Below are 22,550 nucleotides of genomic sequence, written 5' to 3'. Positions count from 1 at the left end.
TCTGGAAATTGAGAATCAAGAAAGTCATAGATTAATACAGCAGCATGTGAATTTGTCAAGTCCTTAGCCATTACTCTTCACTATGTGTGAGGCCTTGATTAACCCATTCTTGGTGTAAAAAGCTATACTGGCTCATGATTGCTAGGCATGTGTACTTGACAAAGCAGTATTAGTGTACAGCTTTGCTTTTTAATTCCATATACTTATGGTCAACCACAGCCTAAAACTATTGAGTAAAAACTTTCAGATATAAACAACTGATACATGGTTTATCAGTTAAATAGTTCTTCTTTGCCTTTATTCTTTTTTTTGCTGTGAAGAAAAAGTATCAATTGATCAATCAATCAATTAATCAATAGGACACCTTGACCAAAAGATAGTTGGAAGAAGAAAGGATTTATGTGTGACACTTCTATGTCAAAATCAGGGCAGGAACTCAAGCAATGAGTATGAAGCAATGCTTCCTGCTGCTTGTCTGAACTTCCACATTTCAGGCCTACATGTCCAGGGAATGGTACCAATAACAGTGGGCTGGGCATTTCTCTATCAGTTAACCATTAAGATTATTTTCCAGAGGTCTGTCTGATCTGGTCAATCCCTAAGTAAAACTGCCTACTTCTGTGACTCTAGACTGTGTAAAGTTTATAGTTAAAGCTAAATAAAGCATAATCCTATAAGCAGTATTGTAATAAAATTTGAAACCATTCCATGCTCATTCATTTAAGACATTAATTGAAATGTATATTTTTACCAACACTCCTACTTACGGAAATCAACTATGGGGTTTTGGAGCCCATCTCCTACCAGTAATAGAGAAATACAGTATGTACTTTTCAAAGAGCAAAAAATTGTTAACAGTGTCTTCTATTGTGATATGGCTTCTAAAAATTGAGGGGATGGACATGCTTCATGAAGCTCCCACACCCACACTAGAGATGAGGTAGAAACTGCAAGCTGGGCCTGTAGTTGTTCTCAAATACTGGGCTGTATCCTTTCTCAATTGCTGTATCAAGTGTATGTAAGACAAAGCCTCCTGAATCATTGGAGGGTCACAATCACACAACTGTTTCTGCCTAGTGAAGAAAATATTCAAGAGAATTCAGCCTGTCTATGGACAGCAATAACACACCTCAAATGCATGAAAATAAGATGGAAAGAATGAGCCGTTTGGAAATTCATTTGTCAAACACTGCATACTATTATTCTTCTCTAGCATCCAGTTTGTACCATATTTCTCACCAACGAGGACTAGAGATTATTCACATTATAGCCAATGTCTATGCTTCGGAATAAGTTGTTTTCAGTTCCTTTGATTTAGGCACAGGCATGTAGGACACTCAAAACAAATGACAAGCAAATAAAGGCCACTGAGAGACTTCCAGGAAAGTGTTTCTGCATTCCTTAAAAAAGGCTTTGGAAGAAATGCCTTTTAATGCCCTATTGAGTATTTATAAAAATGTATGTGAAGTCGTGATGCTCGGCAGCAATTTTGAAACTAATAGAATAATATGAGAGCAAGCAGAACTATTAGTGAAGTGCAGAGAGAAGTCAGGAAAGATATTTGCTGTGACTTAAAGAAAGTTGGATACTTCAAATATGATGATATTTATTATCCAACATTAAAATTAATTTTCCAGGTTGTAGTGATGTCTAAGTGGGTCATAACCCTTGCTAAGTAAGCATGATGACCTGAACTCAGAGCTAAACTCACAATTTAATTTTAAGTCCTTGGGATTCTTTCCAAGAACAAGAGATTACATTTCACCAGAAAAAAAAATTCCACAGTCCATTGTGTTCTTTTATCTCAATATGCATTCTTTTGAAGAATGCTGACCCATAAAGAACTTTGGAAATTTATCAAGAAATGAACCTCCAAGGTTATCGTAATGATTTGTTCATTTTAAACTGGCAGCCACAATAATCTTTCTGTCAGATTTCACATGCATCTTTCAAAGGATTTTTTGCATTTGTGTAGCCTGTTTAAACATTTCCTAACTGTTATGGACATTATGAAGTTCCAGAACAGGCATTGAGTCATAGTACTGTCTGTATCTAGCATAACATTCTAGAAGATGATGGGTGTCTTAAAAATTATTGCTCAATTAAAATACAAATTGAAACATTTCATATTTTACATTATGCTTTAGATATAGCCCTTGAACTAGATAATGTGAGAGGTTAAAAATGCAATAATTTACCCACCATTTGTTGTACTTCAATGCTTTTTATGTACTTTTTGTTGTACTGATTCGTCCCTAGGGTACTTTAATCTTCACATATGTATTTACCTTCCCAGTTTTGTGACACTGCCTTTTCCTCTCTTCATTGTTCTTTAATCTCCTAAGCCAAGCATTTCATTATTATGACAAATGTTCCAGGAACTGAAAATTAATTTTGATTGATGGCATGGGCTATTTTTAAAATTCAATTAATCTGCTCTTTTAAATGGCTCCTGAATTAAAAAAGAGACACATTTTATTTTATTTTATTGATTATTTTTTTCGGAGCTGGGGACCGAACCCAGGGCCTTGCGCTTCCTAGGTAAGTGCTCTACCACTGGGCTAGATCCCCAGCCCCTTATTTTTAATTCAACATTTAGATCATCTCTACCATGCCTAAATAACATGAGAAAAACCCATTCTTATCAAAGGTTTCATAACTTCTGAAATACCCTTCAGTGACAATCCTGATTAATACATATACATATGTGTGACTTTCACTTTCTTGTGTGTGTATGTGTGTGTGTGTGTGTGTTTGTACTTTATACATGTGTATGCCTTCGTGTACAAAGTTCATGTATATATGTATGACAAGTTTGGAGATGAGAATCAAGCACAGCGCATCTGATTTTCATTATCTATCTATCTATCTATCTATCTTTCTACCTATCATCTATCTATCTATCTTTTGAGAATGGTTTTAGAGTTTCCAGACTCAGCTAGAGCATAAGTCCAGCAAATTTTAGGGGTATACTTGTCTCTACTCCCTTTGTACCCATGCATACTGCTAAGGTTACAGACATGCATAATCTGGGTCTTCATAGATACTCAGTACCAAAAGTCAAGGCATCATGTTTTGATTCTGCCCACTGAACCATGTGTCCAATCCTGCCTACTACTGTCTCAACATAAATAATTGTTGAACACAGCTCTTTACACTATAAGTCAAATCATTTACAATGAGCCAGACTACTTCTAGAACCTTTCTTGGTCTGCTATTGTGCAGTACATGGAAGAATTGGAGGATTGATAAAATATTTATAATGCGGGGGCTGGGGATTTAGCTCAGTGGTAGAGCGCTTACCTAGGAAGCGCAAGGCTCTGGGTTCGGTCCCCAGCTCCGAAAAAAAAAATTTATAATGCCATTTACAAAATAACTCTCTAACAATCTACAGACAAAATAAGAGCAATCTCCCATTTCCCCTAGATACCTGTGTTCTACCCTCCCCATGTATAGAGGGGACTTTAATTTAGGAGAGGGAAAGACGAATGAAGAATATTAAAAATGATTGAATAAACATAGAAAATATTTATATTTACTTTGAAAGGCCACCCCACCCCACACAAACATTTTAAAATTTATTTACTGTAGCTAGCCTGTCCAAAAGATACATAATTCCGGTATTTACAAACTGTAAGACTAGATTTATCAGGTTTTCTCACTATTCTAAATTGCAAACCAACATATTTCCCTTGTTACATGCATCTCTTGTTTACATGCTCATGTCCATTCCCTCTCATGGTGTGCCTCTCCTTCTTTCTTCTCCTCCCATGGTCTTCTCTCGTGAGACCCCTTCCTCAATTATCAAATCCCCCTTTTTCTCTCTACTGCCCAGTCATAGGATCTAACCTTTCATTAACCTTTAAATTGGAGAGCAATGTTTACATAACAAAATTGGTGTACATAAGAATTCAATTGTCTTGGGGGAAACCAGAGATACAGAATTTAGCACTGGGAATACATAGTAACCAAAGTAACAACAGACTAACACTGAACACACACACACACACACACACACACACACACACACAAAGAGAGAGAGAGAGAGAGAGAGAGAGAGAGAGAGAGAGAGAGAGAGAGAATAATTTAAAGGAATAATTATTGCAAATAATTTAAATGAAACTATGTCTCATTCTGATAATGCTTCACCAAATGCTATAGCCTAAATTTAAAATGCCAGTACGAGGCATGGGATATCCTTCAGTCATTGGTCAGGAAGTTTGACAGACTCTTTATAGTATAGGATATTGTCATTACCTTTTATTGCTTCCCAGTAAATAAAGATAAGAACTTATTGTTGAAGACACTATGTATTTGGAACACAAGACTTAAGGAATTGAGTGAGAATTGACCTAGAAAAGACTCCCGGAACATTACCTCTCACAATATCTGATGCAATCTAAGCCACAAATGGAGAAAAGCAAGAAATAGTCTTACTCAGCAATAAAGTCCATGAATTGAACCAATGGCCAGAAGAGCCAGATATCTTCAAAGGCCCAACAGTGGCATTTATATCCTAGGAAAAATTATCTTCATGGATTTTGTCCCAGTCCATGCAGTAATGCCTGACAGATACTATATGTTTAGGCAATGATGTGTGGTTGTGGGTGGCATGGGCACTAGATGACAACCTACTATAGCCACATTTCTAATTCACCACAATGCCCAACTCTATTCTGTATGCAAACCCTTATAGCCACAGAAAATTGTAGATCTATTCGTGACAAATAGAGAAAATTAAAAAGTCTAAAACATATGTAAATTAAAAGAACAGCTGACACTGTAGTACTCAACCACCATTGAAAAACCTGCAATAGAAACTCTATACTTCAGGCCATACTTCTCTCTACTGCCCAGTCATAGGATCTAACCTTTCATTAACCTTTAAATTGGAGAGCAGTGTTTACATAACAAAATTGGTGTACATAAGAATTCACTTGTCTTAGGGAAACCAGAGAACAGAATTTAGCACTGGGAATACATAGTAACCAAAGTAACACCAGACTAACACTGAACACACACACAAACATCAAAGAAGACAGCATGGAAAAATTGTAAGATCCAAGGACAAGGATCTCTGTGATGAGAAAATCTCTTTCATGTGTGACAGGGAGGTAATGAAACATTAACAATAAGATCATTTAAGCAATACCTGTATTATGACAATATCTGCTGATATAAAAACATGATGGGATAAACCTCATTAACTCTTGGTAAACTGTTGTTGTGTATCTATATATAAAAGTATGGTTGTCTTTTACCTCGCTAGCTTCAGCACTGCAGTGCCCCAAGATATTTCGGCGGAAACACGTGCCAATTCTTCGGTGGTGGCTCAGTGTCTCCAGCCACTTTCCTACACTCAAACTGTCACATAAAAGAAAACACAACACAATAACCTTTGTCCCGATAGATAAGATATAATTGCCCACCTAAACATACAAAGCCCAATACACATCCATCCCTTAAGGACATTAATAACAACCTGTATATCCACAGAGAGGAATCTTAACATCAGCCTCCATTGTTGTTCTTTGGCTCCTCTCCCTGTCCATCCTGTCTCTTCCTCCTTTCCGTTCCAGTCTCCTCTTCTTCCTTCATACTTCTCTCCTGCCCATCCTTCTGTCTCATCCAATGCCAGGCCTCCTTGTATCCTGTACCTGCTCCTCACCTGTATTTTACAAATTCAATGGGGAAAAGTTTCTGATGAAGTCACCTGAGTCCTGATTATGTGACTAGGTAGCTGTCCTTGAGGCGGTGAAATTAGCATTAAAATACAGATGACTCCAAGGCAAACCACAAAAATAAATGGCTTTATTCAATTAATTGTAGCAAGAGAGGGAGAATCTGTTTTCTCTTGGTACAAGACTCAAGATACATAAGCTAATTCAAAGTGTTTAGGTCTAAACACATAATCACATAACGCACAAGCACCACTAATGGAATTCAGCATTTTTATGTATTCATATGTATGAGTGTCTGTGTGTCTTTGTTTTGTCTCACTCTGTGTGTGTGTGTGTGCATTGTGTGTGCGTGTGCATGTGCGTGTGTGTTTGTGTGTGTGTGTGTGTGTGTGTGTGTGTGTGTGTGTGGCCTGTATTCAACCCTGCCATAGGAGTACTCGGCAAGTCAGCTTGAGAGGCATTTAGTGGTGACCTTGACTGCTTTTATCTGCAGTCTGGTGCTGAATTCAGGGAAGTGCCACACATGGCACAGAGCATGAAAGAAAGAAGTATAAGATGGGGATTGGGTGCAAAGCTGAGGTTCCCTTACTTTTAAGCCTGTAGTTGCCACTGGATAACCACACAGAAGTGTGTGTATGTGGGAGTGGGCATTCACAGGCTATATTGAAGCCAGGATAATTGGGGGCCCTTGGGCTGAGGGCATCTTCTATCTTAGGTCTGCTGAAATGGGAGCTTAGCTCATTGGCGATTTTAAGTAGTTTGGTGTCAGTTGTCAGTAAGCACAGGGAGGACTTCTATGGGAGTCATAGACTATAGATCTTTAAGACAAGGCCTTCTCTATGCTGTCCACAGTGGTTCTTGATGAAAGAGATAGTCTATGTTTATCCATACAATTTATTGACTGTCTATCATGGAAAAATGGATGCATAGCAACTTCTCAGGGTGGCCCAAATATTAAATACTTTTTGCAATGTGAAATGTTCAGGAAAAGTAGCTTATACAGTAAACATTCAGGGCCTCTAGGTTCCTCATTAGGATTGAGAACCTCGTTTTCAACTATGTGACCGTTGTAGAGAGTATGGCACGTGTTCCAGGACAAGAATCTGGCAGGGAGCAGAAAAGAACCTACAGTCTCACATATGTAACCAAGTTTCTGGAGACTCAGACCCACTCTACCTTACCAAGTTGCCTACAATGGTCAATTGATCGAGGTGTGTGTCAGGGTATAGGGGTGTGTATGTGTGTGTATGTATGTATGTATGTATGTATGTATGTATGTATGTATGTATGTGTAACAATAATAACTGAAAAATAAGCCATGAATTTGAGAAGGGGGTCACGATAGAGGTTGAACGTCAAAAAAAATATAGTTATTTATGTAGTGGTTCTTATTTTTCAAAGGGAATCTCATGGATCACAGTTTAGCCTTGTACTCAGAGGGTAGCTTTAATTATTGATCACTATGGTTCTATCTAAGTGTTGGGATTATAGTTAAAATCTATACTCCTGATTTATATGATCTGGGGTACAATCTAACTCTTTGTGCAAGTGAGGTAAACTTCAAAAGAGCAATCATTCCAGCCTTATTCACTTAGTTTGACTGAAAGTATCATGTAGATCCATATGTAAGTCAAATTTTTATTTCCTTGAGGGATATTTAGCTCGCTTAAATGTCTGTAAATATCATTTGAGTACAATCATTTTTATATTACAAACTGAGTTACAGATTTTACTAAATGCATTCACTCTTCCCTTGGTTCTCTAGATGTATATTGGGTGGGTAATATAGGAAAAAACTTCATGTACTTGTCTTCATTTTGAAACTGTCTCCTTTCCCATCTTAAAATATGGGTAGACTCCTGTTTACCTACAGGTATAGACATGTTAACCCTTTAAGGAGTTGTTTGAATTGTTCTTTTCTATTTTTTCTACTTTTATTTGAATATATTTTATTTGTCCATAACTCCCCTATGCCTTCCTCACTCTCCCTTCTTCTATGAAGGTGTTCCTGCACCCATCCACCCATCACTTCTTGCTTCCCTGTCCTGTCATTCCCTTACACTGGGGAGTCAAGACTTGGCAAGACGATGGGCTTCTCCACCCATTGATGCCCCACAATGCCATCCTTTGCTACATATGCAACTGAAGCCATGGCTCTCTCCTCGAGGATGCTTTGGATGGCAGTTTAGTCCCTGGGAGATCTGGTTGGTTGATATTGTTGTTCTTATGAGGTTACAAACCCATTCAATAATTCCAATCCTTTCTCTAAGTCCTACAATGGGGATCCCTTTCTAAGTTCAATGGTTGGATGAGAGCATTTGCCTCTGTATGTGTCATGCTCTGGCCGAGACTTTTAGGAGATAGCTATATCATGCTATTGTCAACATGCACATCTTGGCATTAGAAATATTTTCTGGGTTTGAAGACTGTATGTGAATTGTCTGTATCCTCAGACAGTGCAGTCTTTGGATGCACTTTCTTTTAGTCTCTGCTCCACCTTTTTCTCTGTATTTTCTCCTATTACTATTTTTGTCCCACCTTCTAATAAGGACTAAAGCACCCACAATTTGATCATCCTTCTTCTTGAGCTTTAAGTCTTCTGTGGATTGTACTTAGGTAATCTGAGCTTTTGGGCTAATATCCACTTAGGAGTGGGTGCATACCATTTGTGTTTTTCTGTGATTGGGTTACCTCACTTAGAATGATATTTTCTAGTTCAAAGCATTTGCCTATGAATTTCAAGAGGTCATGGATTTTTAAAGCTGAGTAGTACTCCTTTGTGTAATTAAACCACACATCTGGATTCTTTCCACCTTATATTATAAATAAGGCAGCTATCAATGTGGTGGAACATGTTACCATGTTTTATATTGGAGCATCTTTTGGGTATATAATTAGTAGTGGGATAGTTGGTTCCTCAGGTTGTACTATGTCCAATTTTCTGAGAAGCCTCCAGACATTTCCAGAATGATTGCACCAACTTGCGGTCACAGCCAAAATAGAGGAATGTTCCACTTTCTCTATACCCATGTCATCATCAGTTGTCACCTGAGTTTTTTATCTTAATCATTCTTACCAGTGTGAGGTAGAATCTCAGGGTAATTGTGATTTCCATTTCTCCGATGACTAAGGATTTTGAACATTTATTTAGGTGCTTCTCAGACATTCTATATTCCTCAGTTCAGAAGTTTTTGTTTAGCTCTGTACATGATTTTTTAATAAGGATATTTGATTCTCTGCAGTCTAACTTCATGAGTTCTCTGTATATATTGGATATTAGCCCTTCATTGGATGTAGGATTGGTAAAGATCTTTTCCCAATCTGTTTGTTGCTATTTTATCTTAATGAGAGTGTCCTTTGCCTTACACAAGTTTTGCAAATTTATGAAGTCTCATTTGTCAATTCATGATCTTAGAGCATAAGCCATTGGTGTTCTGTTTAGGAAATTTTCCCCAGAACCCATGTATTCGAAGCTCTTCCCCACTCTATCTTCCATTAGTTTGAGTATATCTGGTTTTATGTGGAGGTCCTTGATCCACTTGGATTTAAGCTTTGTACAGGGAAATAAGGATTGATGGATTTACATTTTTCTACATGCTGACCACCAGTTGAACCAACACCATTTGTTGAAAATCCTACCTTTTTATCCACTGTTTGATTTTAGCAACGTTGTTAAAGATCAAGTGAATGTAGGTCTGTAGGATCATATTTTGTCCTTCAATTCTATTCCATTTGTCTTCCTTCCTATCTTTGTACCAGTGCCAAACAGGTTTTGTCACTATTGGTATGTAATATACCCTGTTTGCTAGGATGGTGATTTCCCCACAAGTTCTTTTATCCTTGTGTAAAGTTTTAACTATCCACTTTTGTTTGTTTGTTTGTTTGTTTGTTTGTTTTTATTCAAAACATATTTGCAAATTGCTCTTTCAAACTATGAAGAATTGTAATTTTGGTGGGGACAGCATTGCCTCTGTAGATTGCTTTTGGCATGATGGCCATTTTTACAATAGTAATCTACCCAATTTATGTTCATGGGAGATCTTTCCATCTTCTGAGATCTTCTTGAATTTTTTTTTCAGAGACTTGAAATTCTTGTCATACAGATTTTTCACTTACTTGGTTAGAGTCTCACCAAGGTATTTTATATTATTTGTGACTCTTGGAAACAGTGTCCTTTCTTTCTCAGCCTGTATATCTTTTGAGTAGAGGAAGCCTACTGATTTGTTTGAGTTAATTTAAACCCAGTCACTTTGCTGAGGTTATTTTTCAGGCTTAGTTGTTTTCTTCTAGAAGTATTGGAGTCACTTAAATATACTAATATATCTTCTTCAAATAGTGATATTTTGTCTTCTTCTTTTCCAATTTATATCCCTTTGACATCCTTTTGTTGCCTAATTACTCTGGCTAGGACTTCTAGTACTATATTGAATAGACAGAGAGTGGACAGACTTGTCTACTCCATGATTTTAGAGGGATTGCTTCAAGTTTCTCTCCATTTAATTTAATGTTGGCTACTGGTTTGCTGAATATTGCTGTTAGTATGTTTAGATATGGGTCTTGCATTCCTCATCTTTCCTAAACTTTTAACATGAAGTAGTGTTTAACTTGTCAAATGAGTGCTCAGCATCTAATGAGATGATCATGTAGTTTTTTTCTTCATTGTGTTTGTTTATATATTGGATTACAATGATAGATTTCTGTATATTGAATCATCCCTTCATCCCTGGGATAAAACATACTTGATCATGATGAAGGATCTTTTTGATGTATTCTTGGATTCATTTTGCAAAAATTTTATTGAGTATTTTTGCATTGATATTTGTCCCCGCCAGCGGGGACCCAGTTATTCAGGGTCCCGAAGAGGCTTTCTACCTGTGGGCCAAAATGGGGGTGAAGAGAAGAAGGAGACCAAGCAAAAGTTCTGTTGTCAAGGTCTCGTTTATTGGGATGAACATTGCAGCTTTTAAGGCTTTCAGGTAGGGGGAGTGACCTTTGTGAAATATGAAGGAGGGGGAGATGAGGGTATAGGCAGTGATAGCTGGAGGCAAAGAAGTCAGGCGATGAGGTCAGGTGGTGGAGACACTGGGTGTTGACTGAGGAGATAACTGGTATCTGCTGAGGGAAGGTATCTGCTGAAGGGAGCTGAGGCATCCCTTGAATGTTATACTCCTGTGCCGTAAATTCATGGGAGAGGCTTTATCCAACAATCTTAAGATTTATGGCAGTCATCTTCGGGGTGAGTCTCTGTGGCCAAACAGCCCAGAGTCACTTTGAACCATGCAGTCAAAAAGCGGCTAGGCCCAAATCCAATATGGCTCCGTGCAGATATTCACAAAGGAAAATGGTCTGATTTTTCTTCTTTATTGAGTCTTTGTGAGTTTTAGGTATAAGTGTAACTGTGACTTCAGAAAATGAATTATATACTGTTCCTTCTGTTTCTATATTGGGGAATAGTTTGTGGAGTATTGGTATAAGGTCTATGAAGGTCTGATTGAATTCTGCACTAAATCCATCAGGCCTTGGGCACTTCTCAGTTGGGAGAATTTTAATAACTGCTTCTATAATTTTGGTGCTTTCATCTGTCTAGATAATCATCTATTTCATTCGTATTAACCAAATTTACTGAGTATAGGCATTTGTAGATCTGATGTTTTTTTGAATTTCCTCAGTTTTTGTTGTTATGTTACCTTTTCATTTTTGATTTTGTTATTTTGGATACTTCTTCTGTACCCTCTGATTAATCTGGTTAGTCTGGTTAGTCTAGGTTTATATATCTTGTTGATTTTAAAAAAGAACCAATTCCTTATTTTGTTGATTCTTGGTATAGTTATTTTTGTTTCTATTTGGTTGATTGCAGCCCTGAGTTTGATTATTTCCTGCTATCTAATACTGTTCGGTGTATTTGTTTCTATTTCTTCTAGAAATTATAGGTGTGTATTGTTTTTGTTTTGTCTTGTTTTTTATTTGTTTGTTTCTTTGTTTGTTTGTTATTGAAGACCAGCCTTAGCCTGTGGTGATCTGTTAGGATACATGGGGTTATTTTTAATCTTGAATATGTCGAGGCCTGTTTATTGACAGGTCAATTCAGGAGAAGATACCCTGTGATGCCGAGAAGAAGATATATATAGATATAGATGATATAGATATAGATGATATAGATATAGATAGATAGATATAGATATAGATATAGATATAGATATAGACATAGACATAGACATAGACATAGACATAGACATAGACATAGATATAGATATAGATATAGATATCTTTGTTTTAGGATGAAATGTTCTATAGATATCTGTTTGGTTTATAACTTCTGTTACTATAACTTCTGTTACTGACTCTGTGTCTCTGTTTAGTTTCTGTTTCCATGATCTGTCTACTGATGAGAGTGTAGACAGACAGAGAGAGAGAGAGAGAGAGAGAGACAGACAGACAGACAGACAGACAGAGACAGAGACAGAGACACAGAGACACAGAGACAGAGACAGAGAGTTTGACAATGGAAAAAAAACAGTTACTTATGCTTTTGTTGCTAAAGAAACATAGTAGCAGGAACAGATGGTTATAGGAGTGATGGTGAAAGATCCCACGCAGAGAGACCCTTACTCAAGTCTTGGGAAAATCACGGACCCCAGACACAGAGAGACCATTTTGGATGTAATAAGCAAAGGCGAGGTTTATTACGGAGACCTATTACAGAGATCTCCGGGCCGACACGTATCCCGCGCAGGAGACAGAGGTGTCGGCCCCGAAACTCAAAAGTCAGAGGGTTATATAGAGAAGGCTAGGGGGTTTTGGCGTGGTTACATACAATTGGCTCATTCAAACATAGCAGTGAGAACAAAGCAGAAAGAGTACGTGTTAGAAGTCAGGGGCTTATCAGGGTCTGGAGGATGGCCCTGAGTGAGCTGGGGGGAGATGTCTTCCTGCCAGACGTCCCATGAATCAGTCCCATTAACTCAGGCTGGTTCCTGCATTCCTTTTCTTTATGGCTTGTCAGTCCTGCCTGAACAGTGTTTCCTGTGCTCCTTTATCTTTATGGCCTGCTAGTCTTGGCTGCAGGGCTTAGCCCTGGGTCTGTGGCCTTTTGGGGTTTATTTTTTTAATTTTTATATTTATAAACCTAGAATTCGTATAATTTTCTTTTCATTCCCGTCTTCTCCTACTAAATAATTCTAATCTTAGAATTTTGATATCAAGTCTTATTTGGTCTCACCAGTTGTCCTAACTGACTGGTACTGTTGTCTCAGGACCATCAACCGCACAGCACCCACTCAATTTTTAACAAAAGCAATTAACCTGTTTGTCACGCAGGAGCCAAAAACTAAAACCAAGAAAATTATTAATAATGGCCCAGCTGTAGCAGAGAGTAGGGTAGTCATCCAGGGAGATCTACTAAACTAGCTCTCGAACTATCTCTGATGTGTTTTTCTGTCTGTCTGTCTTTTGTCTAACCTTTTTTTAAGTTTATTTATGGAGTCTTTAATTACTCCTGAATGGTCTGTATAGAAGCAACATTTTTCTTTCAGTGTAGCACACAGATTCCTTCTTTAAGGAATATCAGGTCTGATCTTTTTTTATTTTGAAGGACTACCTCTGAGAGGGAAGTTAGGTATTCTTGGAGGTCAGCTAAAAAGTCTTTTACTCTTTTTATATCTGAGTCAATGGCAGTTCTGAATTCTCTATAAGCCTTGTATTGTAGGGCAACAGCAGATGTCCTTGTGCTGCCCTTGTAGCACCTAGATAGCCCTAGCCCTAAGTAATTCTCAACTCTTTTTTTTTTGTGTGTGTGTGTGTGTCTTACTAAGTCTTTAGCATTAGGATTCTAATCTGGACACTATCAAAACCTATACACCAAGGTCATGACTAGCTTTTAGAACTTCTAAACTTATATAGATTGTGATCCCTGAGGCACAGTCCCAAGAAGTGTTAGGAGTATTAACATATGTAATGTTATATCATTTGTAATAGAAATCAAGCCTATCCCACACCTATCTCGATGGAACCCAGGACAAACATGACTGAATTTCCCTCTAGGTCCCAGCTCTCAGCCCTAACAGCTAGTAAGTACACGGCTGGTGAGGGCTGAGAATTGACGGCTGTCAGGGTGGTCAGCAGCACCAGGTACGGTCCTTTCCAGCGAGGCTCGAGTGTCTGGGCTCAGTGTAGCTGCTTCCGGCCTGGAACTGATGGGATGTCTCAGGGGTCTTCGGGGCATAGGCTGCTGTCAGCTGTGAGCAGATTTCTTTCTGTATCACCTGTAGGTCTTTTAGCCTGGCACACAAATCATTATTACTATGGCACTATGACAAGTTGGTTCAGTAACATCATCTAATACAGTCAGGGGAGCTGAGGCCCCATATAAGATCTCAAAGGGGGTAAGGCTGAATCTGGAAGGGGTATTTTTTGCTCTGAAGAGAGCAAGAGGGAAGGAGTGTCACCCAATCTGTGCCAGTCTCTATGGTCAATTTGTTCAGGGTCTCTTTTAAAATTTTATTTATTTACTCTACCTGTCCTGAACTTTGAGGTCTGTAAATATAATGTAATTTCTAATTGACCTCTAAATACTTGGCCACACCCTGGCTTACCTTGGCAACGAAAGTAGGGCCGTTGTCTGACCAGATTACCTTGGGCATTCTAGACCTGGGGAAGATTTCTTCTAGTATCTTCTTGATGATTGTAGAGGCCGTCTCTCGTTTGGTGAGGAAAGCTTCTATCTATTCCTGAAAAAGTATCTACAAGCACTAGGAGATACTTGTGATTATATTTTTCTGGTTTTATCTCAGTGAAGTTCACTTTGACTTTTTATTAAACTCTCTAGGTCTCTTTGTCTTGTTTGTTTGTTAAGCATTCACTTACTGACATATCTTATACTTTTTACTGTCTCTCTTGGCTAAAATCTTAAAGTCTATTACATATATTTTAACTATTTGGACAAACTTTTTATCTCCTAAATGAGTCCATTTCTTAATTTGGCAAAGTGAGTCTTTTGTTTGTTCTTTGGGGGGGGGGGGGGTACAGCTTTCTCCCCAAGTGTGTCATTGTCTTTTTATCTTTTAAACAACTTGGGCCTTTTCTTCTGTTGTACATTCTAAGTGAGGCCATCCCTTAGTCTAATCCCAGTTCCCAGTGGCTGTCTCTTGTAGGCCTGTAACCAGGATAGGCTCCTGTATAGCCATTTCTCGAGCCACTTTATCTGTTTTGTTACTGTCCCATGTCACTGAATCTCTTTCCTCCTGATATCCTGAGCAATGAATAGTACTCACAGTTGTTGGCTTTATCAGGGCATCTAAGAGATGGCAAAGGCATCTGTGGCGCTGATGTGCTGGGGGGTTGGGGTTCAGCCATTCTAGTTGACATTGTGTTGTCCACCATGGCAGCACCCACTTGTCTCTGACCTTTATTCGTGAAGAGAACTGTTCCCGTCTGTGGACAAGCTCCTCGGCTTTCAGCAGGGGTCAATCAGCCAGTCACAGAGGTCTTTCCTCCACCCATGGGCTTCTGTCAGTGTTTGACACTCGTGCTGTGGTGGCTCCAGGTCCGGATTGGGCAGCAAGGTGACCAGATTGTCCCCAACTGGTGGAGAATCTAGTCCATGGCAGCTGACTAGTGGTCCCATCTTTTGGGACACTCTATCAGCCACTCTATCACAGTTTAAGTCCTGGATTGGGTGATAATTGTCAGTGCCCGGCTGGCAGGAACGGTGTGTTCCAAGCAGAAAAGCACTAACTCATTCATCTCCCAGCATCAGTTACTGGTGTACTGAGACAGGTCTTAAGCTCCACATATACAGTCTATAGATATGTATACACATGGCCTCATCCAGCCATTTCAGCCCACGCAAGCCAATTTGGAGAGCAATTTTCTCATGAGCAAGGGATAGGGGCAGTCAGGGATGACCATGAATTAGTGGGTGGGTTACCCGGCCCACGCCAAGGTCCACTGTTCTTCGGGCAGTCCATAAGTATTGTTTGTTGTCAGTAGGCCCCTGTACCAAAGGTCTTTGGATACTGGCCCACTGGAGCATAGGAGCACAGAGCATTGGGTCCCTGTATCCACAAAACAACTGGGCGGGCTTCCCTTCCATCTCTGTGCATAGCCAGCACCAAGAGGCTCTCCAGTGTCCCCTCTTGTTCTTTCTGGGGCAGTCCCTGACCCAATGTCCTTTTTCTTCGTATTAGGCACACTGATCTTTAGCCAGGAATTCTCTTCTGTTGCCAGGTACTATCTTCCTAGGTTCCCTAACTACTGTGGCCAGTATATGTTCCTCTCTCGTCTTTTATCTCTCTTTGGCTCTCTAACTTCCTCTTCTTTTTGTCTCTTTTCTTCTCTAGTTTTCTGTTCTTTTTATCTCTTTCTTTTTTAACCTTATTTTCTCTGTAACTTGTACTAACTCTCAGCAACTTAACTTAACCCTTTAAATTTTTGTAACTTTTTCTTCATATCCTTTCTTTATCTTAGCCAGATTGGTGGGGCATTTTTTAGCCCCTCAGAGACCCACCCTTGGAGCCTGGCAGCAGACCTGGCACTCCCTACCTTTAGGCGTCTGAAAAGAGCAGGCAGAAGTGAGGGCCTTCCATCCATCTCTGGAACACTTTTTCTGGCCTCTAGTAGGATTTTGTCTTTCCTCGGTGGTAAAGAAGACCTGTAACAGTTACTAACAAGCATCTCAAATGGGATGGTGAGAAAACAAGAGAATCTTGAGAATAGAGGTCCACTGAAGAGGGCAAATAGCATTTAGTCACACAGCTAAGCCAGGAGGCTTTCTTGGGACAAAAAGACCTTGTGTCTGTGAAACAGAAAAGTGAGCAGAGGGGCAGTCTATCTGTTACTGGTTGTCTCTCTGGACTTAGATTTTCCCTTAAGGAGTACCTTCCTTTAGTGCCAGCTCAGTGGCTTTATCACTCAAGAGACCCATCCTCTAAATGGCACTAGGCTTTCAGTAAGAACTAATAACAAAAGGATGGAGAGACGGTTAGAACCTGAGTGTTAGATTCTAAGCAGCTGACAAAAGAATTGTAAACAGTTCACCTGGGGCTTTCAGGACCTCAGTAGCAGCCCTTTACCAAACTTTCTCAGTGGGCTAAAGGCCCATGGAAAAGAAAACATTAATCCTGACCTTGGCCACAGCCAAAGTCTGAATTCTAAATCTTGACTGGCAAAACAAAACAAAGTTCTTTACAGTTTGTTGTAGATTCTTTGAAACTATTTTAGGGGCTTCTCTGCCCCCCAACCTGGGACATTTCGACCACAGGGGCAGGAACTGGCTGCTGTGGGGATAAGATCAAAGGCATTCTCCATGCTAATGATGACCAGTGAGAAAAGTAATTTAATGCTGGAGACTGGCTCCTCTCTTGGAATAGGGCCAGCAGATAAGGCAGGCTCCTTAAAGAACTTCTAATGAGCACTCTCTTTCTGTGAGCAAGAGTTGAAGGTCTGGCCACTAAAAGCAGAAATTCTTTTCTTGTTCTTGTTTTTCTTAGAGTCCTCTCCCACCTCACTCTCAGCCTTTTTAGATTATTCTTTATGTAGCATTTTTAACACAGCCTGTCCCTTTTTTATAGCCTGTTGACAGCATTTCTGATCTTTTAGGCAGCTACGCACTAAGTGTCAAACCGGCTGAAACTCCGCCTTTAAGATTCCTTGCTCTCAAGCAAAATTTAAATCCTTTTTTAGCTTATCTCAGCTGTCCATCGTGAGATTCCCAGAGATCGAGAACCAAGGTGTAGTAATACACTACGAAATCTCTCTATAGTGTTTCTTTTTACCTTAAGCCTTTTTCTTTTAAACAGCTCCTGAAGAGCCAGAAAAATTGGGTGAGACTTGAGAAGTCCCCATGTTCGCTGTAGCAGCTCCGCAGCTAATTTCGCTCCCCCCTACTGTGTGTTGCGAGCACAAGCACAGATAAAACACTATGTTTTAAAAAATTAACGTTGGCTATCAACCAACACACCGCCACTAGAGCGGGGTCCATAAAATTAAGTTTCTTACTCACTATACTTGTTTCATACCGGAGGCCTAATCTGGGGAACTTTTTTATTTATGAGCGGTTTTGTCCTCAAGGTTTTTGTTAATGTCTGTTTACACAACTGTTAACAGCAGCTAGGCTGATCAAGGGGAGTAAAGGGAGGGGTCTCTCTCCTTGGGGAGGAGGCTCAAGAGAGAAAGACAAAACTCCCTGGCAGAAAACAATTTTTCTCAAGCAAATTATTTTTAACTCTTAACTTAAGCACCAAGAGGACCAAGTAAAACTCTATGACGAACAAAGCAAACAGTTTCATGATTTCAAACACAGTCGTCAGTCCAAGATTTTAAACACAGTCATCAGTCCAAATTCAAACACAGTCGTCAGTCCAAAATTCAAAAACGAAACAAAAGCCAAAAAGACACTCGACAATACCACAGAAAACAAGCCAGACAAACAATATCAAGACAAAGCATCTTATAACCAACTTTCACAGATGCCTGGTACCTTCAGTACGTGGCCCAAACTGCAGCTTAACCTTAGCTGCTTTTGGGATGAGATGGACCATCTGATTCCACCTCCCAACAGGATTCCAGAGTGTCCTCTTGTCCTAACGACTAAGCACACTTGTCCGTGCCTATATTTAAATAGGCAGCCGAACTCGACCTCTGACGGAGTGGGATTCCTCGTCCACTCCCGCCTAGGTAAAAGGAGCATTCCATCTCCTTTGTTCCAGAAAACCAGAGTCAGGTCCTCCTGACTGTCCATAGCCGGGCTCTCCCGACTGTTCTCCGCCCGTGGAACGTCTTCCAGGGGCTGCAGCCTTGCGGGCCCGGGGCGTCCCCCCTTCCGCAGCCAGGGGGTCCTCACGGACCACAAAGGCAGCTGCACTGAGTGGGGATACACATCCACTCTCCTACAGGGCAGGAATACACATCCACCCTCTTACCACAGGGCAGGAATACCCATCTGCCCTCTTACCACAGGGCAGGAATACCCATCCACCCTCTTAACACTGACCAGTACTAAGACACACATATACACACACACGGCGGAACCAAAACAGAGACAGACACAGACTGACAAATGCGGCGCCGCTCACACAGAAACACTCAGACAAACATCCAACTCACCTCCAAGGGGTCTTCGGAGTCTGGGGTAGTCGCGCAGATCCCGGACGAGCCCCCATTATTATGAAAGATCCCACGCAGAGAGACCCTTACTCAAGTCTTGGGAAAATCACGGACCCCAGACACAGAGAGACCATTTTGGATGTAATAACCAAAGGCGAGGTTTATTACGGAGACCTATTACAGAGATCTCCGGGCCGACACGTATCCCGCGCAGGAGACAGAGGTGTCGGCCCCGAAACTCAAAAGTCAGAGGGTTATATAGAGAAGGCTAGGGGGTTTTGGCGTGGTTACATACAATTGGCTCATTCAAACATAGCAGTGAGAACAAAGCAGAAAGAGTACGTGTTAGAAGTCAGGGGCTTATCAGGGTCTGGAGGATGGCCCTGAGTGAGCTGGGGGGAGATGTCTTCCTGCCAGACGTCCCATGAATCAGTCCCATTAACTCAGGCTGGTTCCTGCATTCCTTTTCTTTATGGCTTGTCAGTCCTGCCTGAACAGTGTTTCCTGTGCTCCTTTATCTTTATGGCCTGCTAGTCTTGGCTGCAGGGCTTAGCCCTGGGTCTGTGGCCTTTTGGGGTTTATTTTTTTAATTTTTATATTTATAAACCTAGAATTCGTATAATTTTCTTTTCAATGGTAGTAGTAATGTTGAAGCTGGAGGCTTAAGATAGCCTGTTGTCTGCATCCTGATACACTATCATGCCATGAAATAAATTCCAAAAATAAGATGAAATAGGTCACTATATCGTCATCAGTGGCTACTTCAAACTATTGGATCAAAATGACTGTGGTAACTCTACTTAGTGATATATTTATTTTTGTTCTCAAGCTGATGATTAACCACAAAGTCTCCCCTTTGTATTAGCGAAAACAATCAAACAAAAATGCTATTGAAAAAGTTTAAATCACAAATCCTCTAGCTCTTGGCCTTTCTCTGTTTTTTAGACATGCCCCCACACATTGCCATCTTCCTCCCTGGAAAGAGAATTGATAAAGCAGGCTGCAGCCCTGCAGTCCTCCTTTGCCTTTCAGCATGAAGTACCCTAGTTCTTACACAAGTGTAAGATCAAGATTAGGCCAAACACCAGCTTCCTGCCTCAGGTCAAGGCTAGGTCAAGTTCCATTCTCCATCCACAGTTCTTGGGAGGAGCAGGGACATTTTTGAAAATCTACAGAATGTACTGACAGACAGTCACTTGACCCTCTTTTCCCAGATAGTTTAAACTGTAAACTTGCTGATGTAACCTGTACCTCTTAAAGTCTAAAATCTGTTTGCTATAGCCATTCAGGGTCACCTTCCAGTCACTTGCCAGGAAAGGTTGATGGAAGGTGGATCCTGATCTCTTGCATTTGCATAGAACTTCATTCATATGCCTGACTTGGGGGGTGGGGTCTTCAGGTAGTTAAAACTCACTTTGAGGCTTACAAGCAAGCCAGCTCAGTCAGTCAACAGGTTCTCCAGGGCAGGAGTGAGGATTGAAAAAAAAAAAAAAAAAGACAAAACTATAACATGACTCCGGCCAGATGTTTCATTTTCCAATCTGCTTTTATACCACTCTAGTTACAAGCAGAATGATAAGATCTGTCCTAATTTGAGGAACAAGCAAGGTGATAATCAAAATTCTGTAACAGCCTTTCTGGGGGCTGGTCAGGATGACCAAGACAAAAGGACTTGCACACAAACTGCACCTGAGCTTGCTCTGAGTTTTGCATTAACTCAAATGTAAATGTTCTTTATCAAGGCCCATTTCCTGATCCCTGGCCCAAAGCCAGATTCCTGCCCTGGTCTTCTTTCTTTTGTCCTGATAATATCAAATTCCTGCCATGTGTCTAGAACCAAGTAAATGGCCTCAAAAGGCTCTCTACATACCTTGCACCTCTGAGAAAGGAAAAGAAAACTTTGAATTCCAACATTAATCTTATGAAGGTCTTATAACTTCTGGCATTTGGAGGAGCCTACCCTACCCCTGAAAGTCTATACAAATAAGAATTTCCCATTGTTCTATTGATCCAAAAGTTCCAGTTTCCTTCATGATTCCATTGTACTGTCCATTGTACTTTAGTGTGCTAATGCTTCAGAGCCTCAGCATGTTTGCCAGAGACCTGACCCTGCAGCACCCTAATATTGATGATTCGCTAATATTGATGATTCATGATGGTTGTCTCTTGCTGTAAACCTATAACTGTCATAGATAACACTGGAGTAGAAGGAAATTTTTTTTGTCAGCTTCTTGTCTGTGGACCTACTATTATATTAAGTAACTAAAAAAACCATTGTCATTGGTTTATGCATAATTGTTCTCAGTGACCCTTGGTAGTAGAAAATGATTATGATTGTGGTAGATTCTGGGAAAGAGGCTTTGTTCTCTTCTAGAATTCCACATTTATTTAAAAATACATGCAGTACTATCAGCTAATGAAGGTAATGGCCACAATACCAACTGGTGAAAGCCTACTTAATGTTCACACAGTGATCATCTATTAATATTCTTAGTAGACATCGTCCAGAAAAGGTATTCCATAAAATCCCCAAGGCTGTCCTGAGAATCAAAGATGCACCTTAACTGCATTTGAGACTGCTAGCTTTGAAGAGCCCTCATCAAAGATCAGGGATTCTGCATAACCAAAGAATAATTTAGTCACTAATGCAGAACACTTGACATAGATTATCATTTTGTAAGGTTAGCCATCAAATCATGAATAATGTCCAGACTTCCTCTTGGACAAGTTATGTCCCAATCACTTAGGAATGTAAGCTCAGTAGGTGTGCCAAGGCACCCTCCCTTTGATCCAGGAAAATTTAGGGCAGAATCTCATCTCATTTAAATCACTTTGCAACTTCCAATTAAGGTGAATAGCTAGCAAGTTGGCTGGTGTGAAAATGGGGAATTTTTATTTCATTATGTTTTCATTTTTCCCCATGTTTTGTGGCATTTGGACATAAGAATAAAGGAGATGTTTACTAAAGCAGCATAATATTGACTGAGCAGCTGCCAAGGAACCATAGCTTGTAAAAAGTTGTTTGAGATTGAGTCATTACCTCTGGTCCTGTTGCAGAGTACAAATCATCTAATAACTAGTGTTTCCAACAGATTAGTTGTCTAGCAGTCAATGTGTGGAAAAAGAAACTCCACTCAATTTCAGATATTGAAAATACTGTTTTTACTCATCCATAAAACATGTGTTTCTCAACAGTATACCAGAGTTATCCTTTTCATATTGTAAGAAAAATATCCTGAAGAATTGCTATTGACTCTTAAATCAATATAGCTGCCAACATGAAAGAGTGCAACAATAATAGGACAGGGAAGAAAGAGAAGAGGGTGATGGTAGTTTGAGGAAGGAAAGATGAAGAATTGGCACAAAGTAAGGAAGTCTAAGAACATGTTTCTAGAACTCTGTCCAACAAAAGTGTATTTATATCAATGCTTATATAAAATAAAAGAGTATTATACAGTAGAATCATGGGTGTAGCTGGAGAGATCACTCAGTGATTAAGAGCACATGCTACAGTCTGATGTGAGTTGCATTCTTAACAACTACCTCTGGCACCATTCAAATATCTACAACTCCAGCTGAAGTATCCTTCTTTGGTATCCATGAACACTGCATTCATGTATGCACTGACCCATATGCAGACAAGCATTAAATATTAATAAAACAAACTTTAAAAAAGAATTATGAACATGGTGCAGGAGAGTAATAATGGATACTGTTTACCCAGTTTTTCATGGGTTTTACATTCTATATATAACACTTCATACAGAC

General features: G+C 39.8%; 1 long non-coding RNA gene across 1 annotated transcript; it reads right to left on the bottom strand.

Moving 5' to 3' along the window:
• Positions 1-12,342: 12,342 nt before the first annotated feature.
• LOC134482590 (uncharacterized) lies at positions 12,343-18,833 on the bottom strand. The gene is made up of 2 exons (XR_015645013.1): positions 18,783-18,833; positions 12,343-13,958 (listed from the first exon to the last, which is right to left on the bottom strand). It is a non-coding gene; the product is annotated as an uncharacterized LOC134482590 (long non-coding RNA).
• Between the last annotated feature and the right edge of the window lie 3,717 nt (positions 18,834-22,550).

Source organism: Rattus norvegicus, chromosome 1 (assembly GCF_021556685.1).
Source record: "Rattus norvegicus strain SHRSP/BbbUtx chromosome 1, alternate assembly SHRSP_T2T, whole genome shotgun sequence".
NCBI lineage: Eukaryota > Metazoa > Chordata > Mammalia > Rodentia > Muridae > Rattus > Rattus norvegicus.
The sequence above is the reverse complement of the archived record's forward strand: the minus strand, read 5'-3'. Positions and strand labels throughout refer to the sequence as shown.